Source organism: Pleurodeles waltl, chromosome 3_1 (genome assembly GCF_031143425.1).
Source record: "Pleurodeles waltl isolate 20211129_DDA chromosome 3_1, aPleWal1.hap1.20221129, whole genome shotgun sequence".
NCBI lineage: Eukaryota > Metazoa > Chordata > Amphibia > Caudata > Salamandridae > Pleurodeles > Pleurodeles waltl.
In genome coordinates, this window is record NC_090440.1 from 205,568,375 (window position 1) to 205,587,559 (window position 19,185).

Genomic DNA, 19,185 nt, shown 5'->3' on the forward strand with positions numbered 1-19,185 from the left:
CAACACCATCTATGCTACATGCCACCCTGATGCAGACCCAGCCTTCATGTCACCACGGAGTCCAACCTAGACCTCATTCCAAAGTAAAGAGGGTTGTGGGACAATTCTAATGGACATGATACTGGCAGATTATGTTTATTACACCTAGCTCTCATTAGGTTCTCTATGCTAGGGATTTTACATTTCATGTTTGTTACAAGATGACGGGGGTCTTTGTATTCACGACCCCCATCTCATCACAATTATACTTCTTTTATTATTCATTACCCCAATCATTGCAGCTCATGCATTTTACCGTAGATTTCAGTCTTTTCAATAAACCTATTAAAAGCTCTCCTGCATCTCCTTTATTGCCTGTGTGTGACTGAGATTTGTTGCTAACATGAGAAAACTGTAATTTCTGTTCCACCAGGCCTCCCCTGAAATGTCGCAATCTAGAGTCCATGCATAAGGCTGCCAGAAATCACCTTTTACTATTTGGGTTTTTGGTGAGGTGCTGCTTGTGAGCTGGGAGGGTTGGGCCGACAGTTGCAACTTGTTGAAGGATTGGCCTAGTCGCCTACAAACAAAAGTTCTGTCATCCCTAAGTCAGCAGTATCACTTAGGAGCGAGAGTCCAGCTACGACACTGGTACTCCCTCCCTCCTCCCCCACTCTCATATTTCAACAAAAAACAAAGAGATTTGTCCATAAAGAATTTTAGCTTATGGCCTTAACGTTGAGGGACTCCATATTTCATGAATGAAAACCCACTACACTGTACACATGGTTAATTAGCAGTCAACACGCTAGGCATTCAGAATCTTGCTGGAGGCTGCCACCTCCAGATGCAAAGGGTTCAGACATTACAGTGGACCAATCCGTGTGCTGAGAAAGGACTAATATTAAAATTCATAGATTTGAAAAATTAATATTATAGGTCAAAGTCATATCTGCTGACTGACTGACCAATCAGAAATTAGGGGGATGGACTGGGAGACCCTAATAAAAAGTCATGACAAAGGGCTAAGAATTCAGAACAAGGGGAGATGTGTGATTACGTCAAGAGACGCTGTTCGGGTTTCTGTCATTAGGCTCATACTCTTGAGAGCCTGATGTATTGCTGATCAATTGATGACCTGAAGACGAAGACTGACTTTGTTGCTGATCCATTCCGTGGATAGGTAGCTATGACAATGTGACCAATTAACTTGTGCCTTTTCTTCTAGGTACCAACTGCGCTGTTTTATAGTTTTATTCGTAGTGAGATGTTTTTCCAAATTCACTTTTTTTTTTCTAAATTGCTTTAGCATGAAACCCCACATGCTGATGCTAATCTGGGTTAGGTAGGTTCCTATGGGTGACGTTGACAGTGACAAATGATTGACGGACAGATTGCTGAACTCTGCTATTAATGTCGTTATATTCATTTTGTTGGCCTACGCTAAGGCTCTTGATCATATGTTTTCTAAATTTCCAATTAGATTGTGTTATTCGTGGTTTGCTAATAAACTAATTCTGAGCTGTTTAAATAAAGTTTGAGTTAACCAAATGCATTAGAATTGTATTTAATAGGGAAATAAAAATTGTTAAATGCTTCATTGAGTTGTGGTTATTCATGAAATGATGGCTTTAATTGTTTGGGTAACTAATGTTTTCTCTTAGCGGTTACTGATTGATTACATTATTATTGATGTCATTGGTAACTACATGATTAGGATACTCCATGCGATCCAAAAGGTTCATCGACCTCTACGCGTCCCCTTGTAAGCTTACTTATTAAGGACCGGGCGCGCTATCACAGGAGTTAGTCTAGATAGACAAATGGTGGTTTTCATGCTTTAGTATGTTGATAATGCTCCAAGTGGTGATTACCTGTATTTAGAATGTGTTTCTGTTGGGATAGAAAAGGCCCTGTACATGGCTCTGGATAGCATGTGCCCCCTGCTTTGCATTCTCCATAGTGAGGTTCTGTTGATTTGTTTTTTTTATTGGCTGCAGCGCACACGTCTGAACAAGGAGAATTTCCCTGTAACATGAGCTGTTACCAAGGGTAGGGCTCTGAGGTCTTCAGGGACATACCGTGTGTAGCCCCTTTTTAGGGTTTAGCCTGTAACAACATGCTCTAGCGCATGTGGTCGCTTGCGGGGCATTATTGTTTTCAGTAAAGGGCTGGCCAAACGTCACTTCCATTTGTCTCTGTAGAGCAGGGCCCAAGCACAAATTAATTCAGTGCCCATCCGCTGCTACTGACGCAATTGAGGTACTATTTCTTTTTCCACTCTTCAAGCCCTATGCACTGTCTGGTACACCTGCCCTCCTCCCCCATGCCTCCCTCGTTTTATTTTCCCTACACCCCTCTCCTCCCGGTGTCCATAATTGTTTTAATTTTGTTGCCTCTGTCAGTGCACAAGTGCAAAGTTAAAGTTTGCTGGCTTTATTTTTGCCATTGGTTTGAACGTGGAAGGTCCGTATTCTCACATTTTAACAAAAAGCCAAGGCAGTTTGATCATAAAGAACTTTATCTCATTGGTGCATGCTATTATGATTTTAACTTTGAGGGAATCCATATTTCCAGAATGAAAACCCACAATCTTGTATACACGGTCATGGCGTTAAGAATAGGAAACAAACACTTTTTGCAAGACTGTGAGTTTGAGCAAATAGGCATACATTTTCACTTTTTCAGAGAAAAATATATATTTGTAATTCTTTCCATTGGTTTGGTTGAGGGCGCTTTTTTGTATTTGTTTTACCTGGCTCAACTAATCAATGCATTTTACTTTGAAAACTTCAGTCAAATATTTTTCATACAGTATTCAGAGCTGAGCAGAAAACATGCGTCGTCATCGTAAGTGCACAGAAATGATACCCAGTCAGCATACAAACACTGGTAGAATAAAACAACATCCTATTGTTTAATAATCTACTGTGTAAGCAAAGCCCAGAAGTGCTGATTGTTCACTTTTTAGTTCTGTAAACTCTGCGTTCACCTGGGTCTAGTCTAAATGAACAGGGAGAAAAAGGCTTGCAGCGTATGTAACCATGTAGTGTCATTTGCAACAGGGCCGAAACAAAAGTAGTGTAATTTTCATCACATCTGCGAAGTTCGTGAGGCTTCTTCGGGTCCTGTGAGGGCACAGTGCGCTGGCATTACCTGGGTTTTACTGAATCTACTGCGAAACCGCTTCTATACCCTATTCTGCTACACTCAATCAGGAGAATAGAATTATGGTCATGGCTATCGCAATTATGTGATTCTGCTGCTCCAACATTTTCAACACTAAAAATGGATTTGCTGCAATTGTCACATAGTCCATCACCTGCATATGCAGAGTTTTTACAAAAAAAAGCTCAGATGGAAATAAAGTTACTAAAAACGCTACTGCACCTTTGCCGTCGTGGTAGAACGCTCTTTGCAAACGTTAACTGGTCACCTTTCATTTGCCGATTGCTTCACTTATGTGCTAAACAGATACTAAAGAGATGAAGCCTTAAATTAGCAAAGGCAATAGCTCTTGGATATGCAAGACCTATTGGATTTGCCAGTGCTTGTTTCATATGACCAGCCCCTGATTTGCCTTTCTCTTCCAGCTTGTTACCCGCCCACCTCCTTGTCTGTTGTTCCTCACTTGCTCACAGATTCAACTGATTTATCACTCTATTCTTTCATTCACTGTGTGAATCAGCCCATCATTTCGACTGTCTTATGTCTTGGTCTCCCGCTTATTCTTCTTGTACCTTACGCATCTCTTTTACATGTCTTGTGCTTTCCTTTAGTCTCTAATCCTTCGATGTACCTTGAAGATATAGATTATCAAGGTGCGTAACTTCATGATAGTTTAATAGTCAATACTCTGGCTACAATATTTTTATAGGATGATATGAAAAACAGGATATTCTGGTAGAACAATGTGTGTGTGTGCGTGCATGTGTGTGTGGTGATGGGTCAGACCTCAGAGAAAGTATGACGCAAAGGCTTAACACTCAATAGAAGCAGCTCTACATTCAGAGCCACAAGGACGTACTTCACAAGCGAGCACTGTCCAGCGCTGCAATCGCAGGTGGCACAGTAAATAGATCATAGGCTGATTATAAGGCCAAGGATCGGTCAAGAGAAGGAGTGCATTCAGATCCATCACCTAGACCCTGGGGGGAGGTAAGGCCCCACTATTCATCTCAAGCGTTTAAGGCAAACCACAGGGCAACTGTCGAGACGCCATCCCCCTTCTCCCATCTCGAGCAATTCAGACAATGAAGATCTCTCCCATTGGCAATTTTTCCTTTTAGGGACTACCCAGTGGCCAGGGGTTGTATTATGGACCCCTCTGATTTAATAAATAAGAAACTATTCTCTAATATGCATAACAATTGAACAGATCCGAGAGGAGTTGCAAAGCGTATTTGGAGTGTAGACCTAATCTGTCAGATAGAAGTAACAGTGCCAAGTGAAGTGAGAGAAAAATTGGTGGAGAAGGCATTATGACCAAGAACCGACCTGAAAAATAAAGGAGAGTTGAGTGCAGCAAAGAATGGATTGTTGAATGCAGTACCAGAAATATGCCAGTTGAAAAGATTATACTAAGATTTTCAATTGCCAACCAAATAAAGGTGATGCTATGGCCAGTTAATTGTATATACTACAGGATGTGTGTGATTCGGGCATAGCCTCAGTAGAGACAGCTAGGGAAGGTGTGGAGGCAAGGGCAGTGTTTGTCCAGGAGTTGTTACCCAATGTTAAGAAAAATTGACTACTATATGTAATTTCTGCCAAACACAAGTTGACAGAATTAGTGACAGTTGCGAACCTCTACGTTGCATCATAGGAGAAAAAGAAAGTAAATGTGGAGTTGAAACTGATGCCCTAAAAATTGCAGAACAGGTAGAGATTAGCTAAAGGAGAGGGACAGGAAGCACCCCAAAGGGAGGAAAGGCAAGAAGGCCAAGAGAGTGAACAAGCAAGCAGGGGAAATGGAGGTGGTAAAGGGGAGATCACATGAGTAGGGGCTCTTGCTTCGCATGTGGGCAGCTGGGGCTTTGGAAGTGTGATCGTCCCAACACCACTTCTCGTGTGCCAGATTCATTATAGCCATGAAGGTACCACCAAGCTATCCTGAATCACTAGCTTAGTTTTAGGATAGCCCGAGAGGTCCCAACTCTGAAATCAATACCTTAATACCTGTAGAACAAAAAGGCTATTATGTTGATCGTGTAATAAACCGTAAAAGCACTAATTGCTGTGCTGATATGGGCGCCAGACACTATGTCCTTAAGACTTTTGAACGCCACTCTTTCCCTCTCTCGGCTTGTCCATAGACACATTTAGGCGGTGATTCTAACCGCGGCGGGCGGCGGTCGCCGCCCGCCATGCGGTTACCGCCAAATGACCGCACCGCGGTCACAAGACCGCGGCGGCCATTCTGGCTTTCCCGCTGTGCTGGCGGGCGACCCCCAAAAGGCCGCCCGCCAGCACAGCGGGAAAGACCCAGCAACGATGAAGCCGGCTCTGAATGGAGCCGGCGGAGTTGCTGGAGTGCGACGGGTGCAGTAGCACCCGTCGCGAATTTCAGTGTCTGCTAGGCAGACACTGAAATTCTTTTTGGGGCCCTCTTACAGGGGCCCCTGCAGTGCCCTGCAGTGCCATTGGCATGGGCACTGCAGGGGCCCCCAGGGGCCCCGCGGCACCCCCTACCGCCATCCTGTTCCTGGCGGGAGACCCGCCAGGAACAGGATGGCAGTAGGGGGTGTCAGAATCCCCATGGCGGCGGAGCACGCTCCGCCGCCATGGAGGATTCTCAAGGGCAGCGGAAAGTCGGCGGTACACCGCCGACTTTCCGTTTCTGGCCGCGGCTGAACCGCCGCGGTCAGAATGCCCAGCGGTGCACCGCCAGCCTGTTGGCGGTGCTACCGCGGTCATTCGCCCTGGCGGTTTTTACCGCCAGGGTTAGAATGACCCCCTTAGTATTTCTAACCAGCGAGTCACCCAACATATTACAAATCCCAGGACCTATTTTCGACAAAGCCTCACTTTCACTGCAAACTTATTAGGTAGGTATATTATTTGCAAACTTAAGTGCACAGTGTTCTGTACTCCAGATGGGGTGTTTTTAAATATACCCGAGAAAAATACAATCAGGTGCTTGCCTTGTATGAAAGTTCGCATTGTAATGAGAGCACAGATCCCTCTGTCATATTAACAGACTTGTAACTGCATTGCTTTAATACCTATCTGTGACTCTGTGTGTCTACTGGAGCTAATTTCTCAATGAAACTTGTAAAAGTGAAGGCAAGCCCACAAAGGAAGTGACAGAGAATACACGAGTAGCTTTTTAAAGCCTGAGACGGAGGAAGGAGGGGCAGCCCTATAAAAACTGACCTAAATAAGCAAGGGGGTCTAGTTCCCACTTTTAGTAGATTTAACACATTGACCTCCAGATATGTAAAGCAGGGAAAACCAAGCTACATAGGTTTGTAGTGTACCTTAGGGCAATTCATAATGTGGTTATCCCACACCTCCCAGATGTCCCCAACCCTGCTACCATCCTCTCTTTTATACATATCAGGGCCTAGTGGTTTACTGTGGTTGACTTTTGCTCTGCTTTCTTCTCTATTCCCATACATGAAGAGAGCTGGTACCTCTTCTAGTTCGCACTCCCCGGATTCCATCTTTCGTGGACTCATCTCTCAAACCGATTTAGAGTTCCCTAAAATATTCTCCCTGGATCTATAGGAAGATTTAGATCAGGGGGTCCACCCTAGTTTAGTATGTCGGTGACTTGTTATTGGCATCTGATATGCTAGGATGGTGCAAGACAGACTCAGTGTATCTCCTTACTGATTTGGCTAATGAAAGACATAAGGTATCTAAAGAAAAACTGCAGCTTAGCCTTCCCTGAGTCAAATACCTTGGCCATGAACTCTTTGCAGGAGAATGTCACTTATCATCTGAGAAAGATGAAGCCACCCTTAATTTGTCCCATCCTGTGACTGTCTCTAGTGCATACCTTTTTAGGATGGTTGGATATTCCAGATAATGGATTTTAGGATATACTAAAATAGATAAACACTTACAAGATGTTTTCAGGAAAATACCTTGCAGAGGTCTAGTGAGGCAGAAAATGCATTTGTAAATATAAAATAGGCACTAACTTTGGCTCCAGCCTTTTCGTCTCCTGATTATGAGAAACCTTTCATTCTGTTTTGTCATGGATGTAATGGATTTACCCTTGGAGTACTGGTACAAACTCATGAGCATTAGATAAGGCCCTTAGCCTACTTTTTGTGTGCTCTGGATCAAGTCGCAGTTCGACTTCAGCCTTGTTTGGCCTCCATGGCACAGATGCTAGCCTGGTTGAAGCTTTTGAAAATATTGAGTCAAGCTCCCCACTAACGTTGCTGTACCCCATGTTGTAGTTGCCCTTTTCCTCATCATAAAACCCAGCATTTGCCCACTGCTCAATTATCACATTATTACATTTTGTTGTTATCTGCTTCTCATGGTACTTTGATCCATTGTCCTACACTGAACTCTGCCCCCTGATGCCCCCTGATGCCTACTGGTGAGGAGGGAGAACCACATGATGGTATTTTAAGCAGTGCCCAGGTTACTAAGATAAAAAATATATTTGATTGATATAACTTTACCTGAGTGTGAATTAATGTATTTTGTAGATGCATCATGCATCAAGAACAACAAGGTGCTTTATTGCTGGGTACCTTGTGTGCACTGTGAGTCCTGTGGTAGAACTATGTAACCTGCCCTCAGTTAAATCGGAATAGGTTACGGAGCTCATAGCACTCACAAAAGGTTGTATCATTGCCAAAAAACTGTTACTCTATATATAGCCTCAAAGTACACCCTTGAGGTTAACCATGACGTTGGACTCCTGTGGATGCAAAGGGGTTGCTGACATCAGTTCAGAACCCTATCAACAATGGGCAGTATGTTCAATTTGTTTTAAATTCTTTACAATAACCAGGAAAGAAAACTGTCATAAAGTGTGCAATCTATCAGCATCCTCACAATGATGTTTCTAGAGGAAATGCTTTAGCTGAGTCAGCTTCTAAAAATGTTGCATTGTCTAAAACCGCTGATGTTGCTATGTATGTTATTAAAATTACTTATTTCCCACACCTACGCTAAATGACTAGTTTCAATTCAAGGAGGAAGCATCTGAAAGTGAAAAATAAGCTTGGTTGAAGCAGTACTGTAAAACAGACCCTTAAGGGGTGTGGAGAGAAATCACTGGGTGTGTAGATTCACCAATATCTCTACTCTCCAACCTTACCAGGTTGTATCATGGATCAGCCCATGTTGGAAGGAATGGCATGATTCATGCCACTGCAACACTTTGGTATGCACCCTTCTTTTCCTCTGTAGCCTAAAGTTATAGCAAATCCTGTGCTACCTGTCTGTCATTTAATGCTGGTAAATGGATCAAGTGCACCCGCAGCTCAACCCCACCACCCCCACCCTTGGGACACCTTCATGCACATCCAAGTAGATTTGATACAGTTACATAAATGTGCACATTTTCCTTAGGTGTTAGTTGTTTTCTGCAAGTTTCCAAGGCATATTCATGTGCCCCTGTGTGTGCCATCACTGTTGCTAAACAGCTATCTAGAGACTTCTTCCCTAAGTTTGGAATACCAAGCAAGATCAATGATCGGGAGACACACTTTAGTCCTGATTTGGTTTGCGTCAAAAAGTTTACTGTCGGCTAGCGCCATTCCTAGACGGCAGCCGGTCGTCATATTTCAGGAATGACGCTAGCAGGAGATAAGGCCCGATTAGCGTCAAAATAAATGACGCTAACTGGGTGGGGGAGGCGTAGGGGAAACAGGAGGTTGGGCAACAAAGAATGGCGCTAGTCAGGTTAGAGTCAGAAAAATGACTCTAACCTGACTAGCATCATTTTTTGATGCACAACCCGCATGGGAAAGACAGGAGTCATGCCCCCCAGCCCAATGGCCATGCCCAGGAGACTTATGTCCCCTGGGCATGGCCATTGGGCACAGTGCCATGTAGGGGGGCCCAAGTTAGGCCCCCCATGGCACTTCAAAAAATAAAAATTAATACTTACCTCTACTTACCAAGGATGGGGTCCCCCATCCCCCGCTGTCCCTCTGGTGTCGGTGGGGGTGTCTCTAGGGCCTGGGGAGGGCACCTGTGGACTCATTCCATGGAGTTCCACCATGGAAAAGAGCCCACAGGTCCCCTAACGCCTGCCCTGACCCGGGCGTTAAATATTGGCGCTAAGCAGGCTTAGCTCCATTATGTAGGCCCACCTACCTGCCGTGCGCCATTTTTGCACGGGAGGATAATTAAGGCACTAGGGCCGTAGAGTCATTTTTTTGCCCGGGAACACCTACCTTGCATCTCATTGACGCAAGGTAGCTCTTCATGGTAAAAAAATGACTCTAACTCCATAACTTTGCCGCTATATGGGTCTAGTGCCAAAGTATAAATATGGAGTTTGGTTTGCGCCGGATTTGTGTAAAAAGAAATTACCCAAATCCAGCGCAAACAGAGTATAAGTATGCCCCTTTGTGTCCACATTAGTACAGGCAGTCAGCAAAACACTAAGAACAGATCAGCACTTTAGCTGTGTCTATCGCACCGAATCAACAGCTACAGCAGAAAGGTGCAATGGGACCCTGAAGAATAAGATTCCTAAAATCTGAACAGAGAATCAGTTGAAATGGCAATACAGCCTGCCCTTAATTCTATGGTCTTTGAGAGCCAGAAAACTAAACTGAGCCATTAAAAAGTAATGATGGGCCCACCCATGATGCTTCCTTCCAAACCCCCCCATCTTACCTGCAAAGTTAGACCTACAGTTTAATGATGATGTGGTGTTGCAGCACTGCAGAAAGCTCATACGATGTCTACAGTTTTCATTGTCAGGTGCAAGGTACCTTACCTGAGTGCCCAACTAAGGCCTGCTACTCCCTTCAGATCGGGGATGTGGTATACATGGCTGTACCAACGGAAGGCCCTGCTGGTGTGCTAATAGCAACTCTTGTTCATCACCAACACTGCTGTCAAATGCCAAGTGCTGATGAAGTGGATTCATTCCTCTCACTGCAAAACAGTTTGTCCTCCTAGGGCAATTGTACTTCTTTGATTGAGCCACAGCTGAAGACAGTCCCTAAAACATTTCCAGACGCCCCCTTGGCTATCGTGTTTTCGACCCCTTGGGCCAAAGTCTTTGGGTTCTGATTCTTTGCTTGCTTCTTTGTCAGGATGGAATCCTGACAGCATCTCATCATTACTGTCTCTGCCACTGATAACTAGCCTTCTTTCCCTGCACACCAAATCCCTCCCATGCTGTGGGCCTGTGATCATCGCTGCCTGGGGGGCACTGCAGGGATACGGCGACATCACCCCTTCTCCCCATGACAACTGAAGTGCAGCATGATCACTGCTGCATTCCGAGGCCCCTCCTTGCCTGCTGGGAGTCACAGCATTGACACTATCACCCTGGAGGGCATTTGTCTGTACCTGGACATCTTTTGCATCCCAGGGCCTCTGCGCTACAGCCCAATTAAGGTACTGTGCCCCGGGCCCTGGAAATCTTTGTTCTCAATGACTGTCCATACTCTCAGAGAGCTGGAGGGGCATAAATGGTGTAAATTGTGTTCCTTCCACCAGTGCACAGAGGTGCCTCATCTGCCTACATGGGTCCACTGTTGGATCAGGAGGACTGAAATACAGAATACCGCAAGCGGGGAAGAGGCATAGTTGACTGGCACACAACAGTGAGATTGGAGCATTGAGCGCCACCTGTCCCTTACTCCCCGCACATCTCTCCAGACCCTTTGAACTCAGCACCGAAGGGATTACCAGATCCACGCTGGTCCCTCCCGGACAGCATCCGATGACTTTGAGGGACTAAGTTGGGTCATTCTCCTGCAGAGATAGTGACCCACCATCATGGTTCATATGAAACAAGACAGGGCTCCGGCTGCAACACCTGGGGCACTGAACAGACAATGGATGGCGACATGCACCCCCCCGGAAAGTCCCTTAAGACTACCCTGGCCACCCTTTATCACAGGTTCAACAAGATTTTGACAGCTTTGCTGGATGTTAAAACCACAGTAGAGGTGAAGATTATTGCTTTGAGGATCAACATGGGCCTACTGAGTGAAGACCACAAAAAGCTGAAGGACCGGGTCCCAAACACAGAGTGAAAGCAGGCCTCCATCGAACTGACATTTTCAGAAACCAACACGCATATTAAGGCCCTGCAGGATGAATTGGACTACTGCAGAAGACGGACAACATGATGATGAGGGCATATCTAGATGCAATAACGTACAGATTGTGGGCCTTCCAGAAAAGGTTGAGAGCCCCAGCATGGGACTTTACCTGGAGGACTGGTTGTCAACAACGAACCTACAAGGCAAGCACTTGACCTTCTTCTCTGTGAAGCAAGCCCATGGGGTCCTGGAAAGATTCCCCCCCCAGAGCCCCACCGAGCCCGGTGGTTGCCTGTCTTTTCAACTACAGGGACAGAGATCGTATCCTGCAGGTCATGTCAACATCTTCCCTAACCACACCATAGAAGTGCAGCACCGTTGGTCTTCCTTCCTACCCGTGAAATTATGTCTCCATGTACACAACACCAAATATGCCTTACAGTTCCCAGCCATGCTCAGGATCACACAGGGAAACAATGCCATCTTCTGTGCAACCCCGGAAGAGGTCTGGAACTGGCTGGAATGCAAGGACATAGCTACTTCATCCGGCAGGGGTGGAAGACATCGCCAACGTCTGGAAGGTGTACAGACGATGCAGACCTCACAACATACGCTCCCAGATGGGACCGGAGAGAGAGTGCAGGTGGTCGCAGAGTTGGAGCAGAGGCTGTCAACTCCGTCCCCACCTGGATCAGTGGCAAGTAGACTTGAAGTGATGAGGGGGCAGTAGACATTCTAGAAACACTCATTACTCGGGGAGACCCAGTGGTTATCCCCAAGACGTTGGAAGATGTGATATAATTATGCGTGATCACCTGATCCACAACTTGCTTTAGGACCCAACTATGGAGGTGATACAAAATACAACAAGGGTGGAGCTCACCATGCAGCTGATGTGGCTGGGGTCCACGTATCACCAAGGTACTGTGATTGGTATTGTCATATTATCATCAACCCGCACATTGACAGTGTCACTGTAATTGAGTGGTTCACAATTAAAAAAAATTGTATAGCAATTCAGTGCTATTGACTGGATGACCGTTGGCCAACTAGCCTTGGAAAGGGTGTTCAATGACTGTTGTTTTTTTACTCAGTGTTGCTTTATTGTTACCTGTTATCAAAATATCATGCAATTTGATAAATGAGGAAGTTGCTTGGATCAGAGGAGGGATGGGGAGGGATGGGGCGATACAGGGGATGCTTTTCCAGATGTTTCTGATTGTATGGCTGCACCAGGAATTAGGCCAGGGATACAGTACCTTTTAATAACCCGCAAATGTGAGTGGGCTAGCCAGTTACATCAAGCGCTACTGAGTGCACCAGGATGTTGCACTCCTTCAAAAGACACATCTAACCGCTCCAGACCTTGATAGCATGTGCAGGCACTAGCAGGGCACACTGGTGGGGACCACATACTCCTGGTATTCTAGAGGCATGCTTAAATGGGTCCCCGGGAACACTGTTGGAGGTATTGCACACTCAGGTAGACCTAGAAGGGAGATATCCAGTGCAAGAAGGGATTTTAGATGCTCTCTTTGTGACCTTTGTTTCTCTATACTCTCTCAACACAAATCAGGCACACTTTTTGCAGTCTCTCACACCATCCTTGCTCAACAGGGAAATGGCGCCTTGCTTTTGGCGAGGGATTCCAACTGCGTACCAGACTTAGGGCCTGATTATGACCTTGGTGGAGGGGATTACTCCGCCCCAAAAGTTATCCATCCACCGTATTACAAGTTCCATGGAGTATAATGGAGCTTGTGATATGGCGGGCTGGATATCCGTCACGTTTGGGATGGAGAAATCCCCCACCAAGGTCATAATCAGGACTAAAGGCTTCATTATGACCCTGGCGGCCGGCGGTAAGGTGGCGGTAACACCGCCAACAGGCTGGCGGTGTTCCGCCAGCTATTATGACCGTGGTGCAAAAGTCACGGCCATACTGCCGGTCCCTCCACCTTACCGCCAGTGCTTGCACCGCTGCCCTGGGGATTATGAGTCCCCGACCGCCAGCCTGACCACGGCGGTAAACACCGCCATGGAAAGGCTGGCGGTAAGGGGCACTTGGCATGGGTAGTGCAGGGGCCCCTAGGTATAGCCCTGACATGCATTTCACTGCCCGAATTTTGGGTAGTGAAATGCGCGACTGGTGCTACTGGACCGGCTGCACATCAGCATTGCCGCCGGCTCTATTACGAGCCAGCAGCAATGTTGATGTGACTTTTCCGCTAGGCAAGCGGACGGTAACTCTGTTACTGTCCGCTGGCCCCGTGGAAAAGCTGTATGAGGGAGCCAGAAATACCGCCAGTATTCTGGCTCCCGCAGCCTCGGCGGTCTTTTGAAAAGACCGCTGAGGTTGTAATGAGGGCCTTAGTCTGCAACTGCTCCAGCCCACCGATACCGGAAGCTCAGTCATCCACACTCGCACAACACCTCACACATTAGGTCACTAACACTCAGGCCAAAGATGTATGGCACAGCTTACACTCTCTGCTCGAGGAATCCTCTTTCTACTCGGGGTTGCATGACCTACACACCAGGACTGACCCTATCTATTGTAGCCTGGAAGCACTCACAAAGGTCACCAGAGCTGAGTATCTGGGGCGTACCACATCGGACCATTGCCCACTGCAACTCCAACTAACATGGGGACACGGGCACCACAGCATATGCCCTGTGTGACGAGGCCTTTTACGACACCTTATCAGCTCATATCACCTCATATTCCATGGAATAGAATGGGCCGCCTTAAAGTTGTCCTGTGAGGCTACACAATTAAAAAGGTATTTGGATCTAGGCTGGTGCTGTGCAGGGAATTACACACTCTGGAAACAGATATCCATAATTATGAGCGATTGCCTCCGGGCAGCAGCTGCCCCATTAGTATGAGCATGGCCCACTCACAAGGCAACATCGGAACAGCTGCAGAGTAGACTATAAGGGATCTTTGATGAAAAAAACACGTGTAAGGTAATAAGGTGGGTAGACTGCTGGCCTACTCCTTCACTCTGATACACCCAAGGTCTCTACTACCGCAATCCCTGAGAGCACGGGTCTCATACTCAACACCCAGGAGACCATTAGTACCGCTTTTCGCTTATTCGCTCTCAGTACGCTGAGCTCTACACAGCCCCCTGCCCAGTAAATGACACCCTGATTAGATTGTTTCTAGACACCTTCCAACTACCACAACTTCAGGCAATGCACCGGGCTGACCTTGAAACCCCCCCCCCCTCTATAACAGAGTTTGCAGACGCAATCAAACAAATGGCACGGAGTAAGACACCAGGAGTAAATGGCTGGCCAGTGGAGTTTTATGCTGCATTCCAGCCTAAACTTGCACTTCACTTGTTGAAGGTGTTTACCTCAGCCTTTTCAACGGCATGCTCCCACCCTCTCTGTGAGAGGCAGTCTTGGTTGTCCTTCCCTAGCTGAACCAGGATGTACTATTGATGGGATCATATTGCCCCCTCTCCCTACTGAACAAGTACTACAAGATCCTGGGGAAGGTGCTGGCTAACCAACCGATACCCACAGCACAACATATAGTGCACCCAGACCAGAACGGGTTTATTCCTGGGAGGAATACCTTTTCAAATCCATGCCATCTATTCATGCAGATGGACTGGGCACAGTCATTGGACATTGTTAAACCTGGCAGCTCTTGTCATGGTTTCCCCTGTCTTTACGCTTCTGACCTCCTGCTTTTGATCCTGTGCTGAATTTAGTTTTTGCTGGTTTTAGGACTCATGGGCACTCTGTCAATGCTGACCAGTGCTAGAGTGCAAGTGCTCCCTGTCTAAATTGTATTGGTGATTGGTTTATCCATGATTGGCATATTTGATTTACCTTAAGTCCCTAGTATAGTGAACCAGGTGTGCCCATGGCCTGTAAATCAAATGCTACTAGCAGGACCGGGCATGCAGTGCTGATTGAGCCACCCACACGAGTAACCATGTAAACATATCTCAGGCCTACCATTGCAGTGTCTGTGTGTGCAGTTTTAAACTGCCATGTTGACATGGCAAGTACACCCACGAACCAAATCTTCCCTTTTATTACCTGCAAGTCACCCCTAAGATAGACCCAAGACAGCCCCATGGGCAAGGTGCAGTGTATTTAAAAGGGAGGACAAGTGCTGGTGTGTTTTACATGTCTTCATAGTGAAGTACTGCTAATTTTGTTTTTCACTACTGCAAGACCTATCTCTCCCATAAGGTAACATTGGGATCGCCTTGAAAAATCTTTTAAGTATAATGTCACATTAGGAGCAGATAGAGATGTGGAGTTTGGGGTCCCTGAACCCACAATTGAAAAATACATATTTTGGTGAAGTTGTTTTTTAAATTGGAAGTTAGGTTGAAAGTGCCATATTTTAGAAATTGGGCATTTTCTTGCTTAACCATTCTGTGCCTCTGCCTGTCTGCTGAATACACGTCTAGGTCAGGATGGCAGTTGGGCTGTTTGTGCATTCATACTACACAGTCACACAAAGAGAGCTGAGGTGTGCTCTGCAAATCCTGATGGCCCATCACCAAGCTGATGGGTCTTCCTGAGCTAGAGTGGTCGGAGGAGCTGACACTTGCCCCTGAATAGGGCTGTGCCTGCCCTCACACAAAGCAGTCTCCAACTCTCTGTAGTGTCTCTGGGGCCAGGGCAGGGAAAGAGAGGGTCTTGTGCACTACAAAGACTTCTCTTTAAAGTTTGCCTACTTCAAAGACAGAAATGGGCAGCAGTACTGGGCCTCTGACACCACAAAGTTAGAATACTTCTGGGCTGAGGAAATTCTGACAGGAAGAAGAGCTGGATCCTGTAGGAGGGACTGCCGCTCTGCCTGTTGCTTTGCTGTGCTGGCCTGCTGTTTGCTGCGTCTGTCCTGGGAGTGAAAGGACTGTACTTGACTTTCTACATCCTGCTTCCACTGGTTCTCCAAGGGCTTTGACTGAACTTGCCTCCTGTTAAGAAGTCTCAGGGACATCAAAGACTTCATCTGTCAGTGCCTGGACTCTTCTGCTGAGAGTCCTAACTTGCCGAGTGGTGCCAACTCCAACCCCTTAGCCCTTGGAAGTGAAAGGTGGTGATCTGAAGGAGAAAATCCACATATCAACATGCCTCACTGGAAGAATCGATGTAGCACCTGTCTCGTGGTTGAAGAATTGACACAGAGCTTGTTTCACCACGGTCCTAACATCACAGCGCATATGGATTTTCCACAAATGATCCCTGGGTGCCAATTTTTCATCAACACCACACTGCAGTAAGGAACCAAGGCTGCATGTCTGGAAATTGATGCACTGTCTTTCCTGCGAGGAAAGAATCGACGCATCACCTGCCCTGCAATTAAGGAACTGACGCATCATCTCACCTGCGAGGAAAGAATCAACACATCACCTCCCCTGCGCAGCAAGGAAATGACGCATTGCTTTGCTTTTCTTCGGTCTCACCTCCCCTGTGGCCTGCATTGCCTTTGTTTTTGATGCATCCCTGGTACTTTGTGCTAAAGAGATACATCCATTGAGTCCTAAGGATTAAGACTTGCTTAAGTTTTTAAAAAGAGATATTTTGACTTGTGTATATTGGAATTTTGTTGTTTTGATCTTGTTTTACTCAGATAAATTGGCTATTTTTCTAAACTGGTATGGAATACTTTTGTGGTGTGACAATGTTTGTGTGTGTGTGTGTGTGTTCAAATACTTTACACCTTGCCTCTCAGATAAGCCTGACTGCTTGAGCCAAGCTACCAAGGGGGTGAGCAATGGTTATCTTAGCGGTGTGGCTCCCTCACCCTGTCTATAGTGAGGCTCCCTACACGAACAGGGTGCAAACCACTGCCAACTAGAGACCCCATTTCTAACAGACACCAACCCCTGGATTGCATTGTTAGTTATAGAGAAGGCATTGGCCCTTATCACCTATCATTTTTTCACTTGCAATGGAACCCCTGGCATGTGTGCTGCATGCTCTCACCTTGGAGTGGGTGACCTTGGCTGGTGGCAGTCGGCAAATCATCTGGCTATACGCGGATGATGCTCTTGTGTACCTGAGAGACAATCTCATGGTGCTCCCTAAACTTATGGAACTTTTGTGGCAATTTGGAATGACATCCGGTCTGCGGGTGAACTTGGAGAAGTCCCAATTCCCAGACAACCCTATCTGACACTCAACAGAGGGGGCTCCCACACAACCCACTCCCCTGGGGATATGACTCCATTAAGAATCTAGCCATTAGGGTGTATCTCTCCAGAAAAGACTTGCTAGACGGCAACGTGGGTAGGACCCTTAGGAACGCATGGTCGGCCCTTACATTTTGGACATCCCTGCTGCTTCCTCCAGCAGGTAGAATTGCTATCTCCAAGATGCTCATCCTCCCCAGAATATTATATTTGTTTTCCACCCTGCAGGTGCTGTTACTAGCAAGAACCTTTGTGGACCTTCATGCTCTCCTTACTGCATTGATATGGGGTAAAGGCAGATGAAGAGTGGCACTTACTAAACTTTATGCTCCACTAGAACGGTGAAGCTTTGGCGCCCCTAACTACGAGTATTATTATGCAGCTGCCCAACCCAGTGGCCCATGAGATGGCTTGTGGGCCAAAGTATGTCAGAACTAGGATACTGGTTGGGCGGAATAACAGGGGAAATGCCCTTATAAAAGTGGCAAAGTCCTGTTGGACCACCTACGTCTCCAAGGCATCTGTTAGCCCCTCCATATGTTCCGGAGCTACCTCAATGGGCAGTGCCAGGGTTTCATGATTTACAGATGCACCCTGATGCAATGGCTTGGTCAGACGCAGGTCTTACTGTCCGGGGCAAACTGTCAAAGACAAGATTCTAAGCACATTTGAGAGCTTGGTGTATCATTATGGGACACCACAAGGCTCTGTCTTAATTTATGCTACCCTCACAAGATTTTTACATGCAATTTGGCATAAAACACACAACATACCAGAGACTTCCTTAATACTCCAGGTCCTACTGACACATGGGAGCATTCATAGGGCTGTAATGCATCTACATAACACAATAGGCTTGAATAGGGTGGTCTCCCTACACCAACTCCGAGCTTACTGGGACACAGCCCTTACTGTGTCACTGATGGTCAAACAATGGACGCAGTGTTGGGGGCGCTGAAACTCATCTCCACAAATTCCGGGCTCAAATACACACAATTCAAATACCTACATCACACATACCTTACCCCAACCTGGTTGGCACACACATACCCACCTATGTGTGCCTAGGGCTTGTAAGTCAAATACTACTAGTGAACCTGCAGCACTGGTTGCCCGCCCACTACAGTAGCCTTTCAAACATGTCACAGGCCTGCCAATGTGGAGCCTGTGTGTGCAGTTTAAACTGCCATTTCGACATGGCAAGTGTACCCACTCCTCAGGTCCAAACCTTCCTTTTTATTACATGTAAGTCGCCCTAAGTTAGGCCCTAGTTACCCCCAATGGCAGGGTGCAGTGCATTTAAAAAGTTGGACATTTGTTTTTCACTATTGCAAGGACTATCTTTCCTATAGGCTAGCCTTGGGGTTGCCTTAAAACATCTTTTAAGTGTAATTTCCAATTTGGAAAGTATAGAATAATAGAGATTAGTGTCTCTGGTCTCACAATTTAAAAATGCATCTTTTGGTGAATGTGTTTTTTAAATTGCAGGTCTGAAAAATGCCACTTTTAGAAAGTTGGCATTTTCTTACTTTAACTATTCTGCACCTTAGCCTGTCTCTGAATACGTGTCTGAGTTTAGATGACAGCTACATTTGCTCATTCTCTCCAGACAGCCACAAATCGTAAGGGCTGGGTGTGACAGGAAATACATCTGCATTCATCTGCATACTGATAGTCGTCCTGGGCAGGGAGAGGCAGTTCACACTTACATCTGGGGCTGCTTACCCCCTACTGGTAGTCTTGAGCCAGGGCTGGGTCGAAAGGGAGCCTTGTGCACTTCAGAGAATTATTTTGAAGTTATCCCTAAATCAAAGGCCATTTTGAGTATA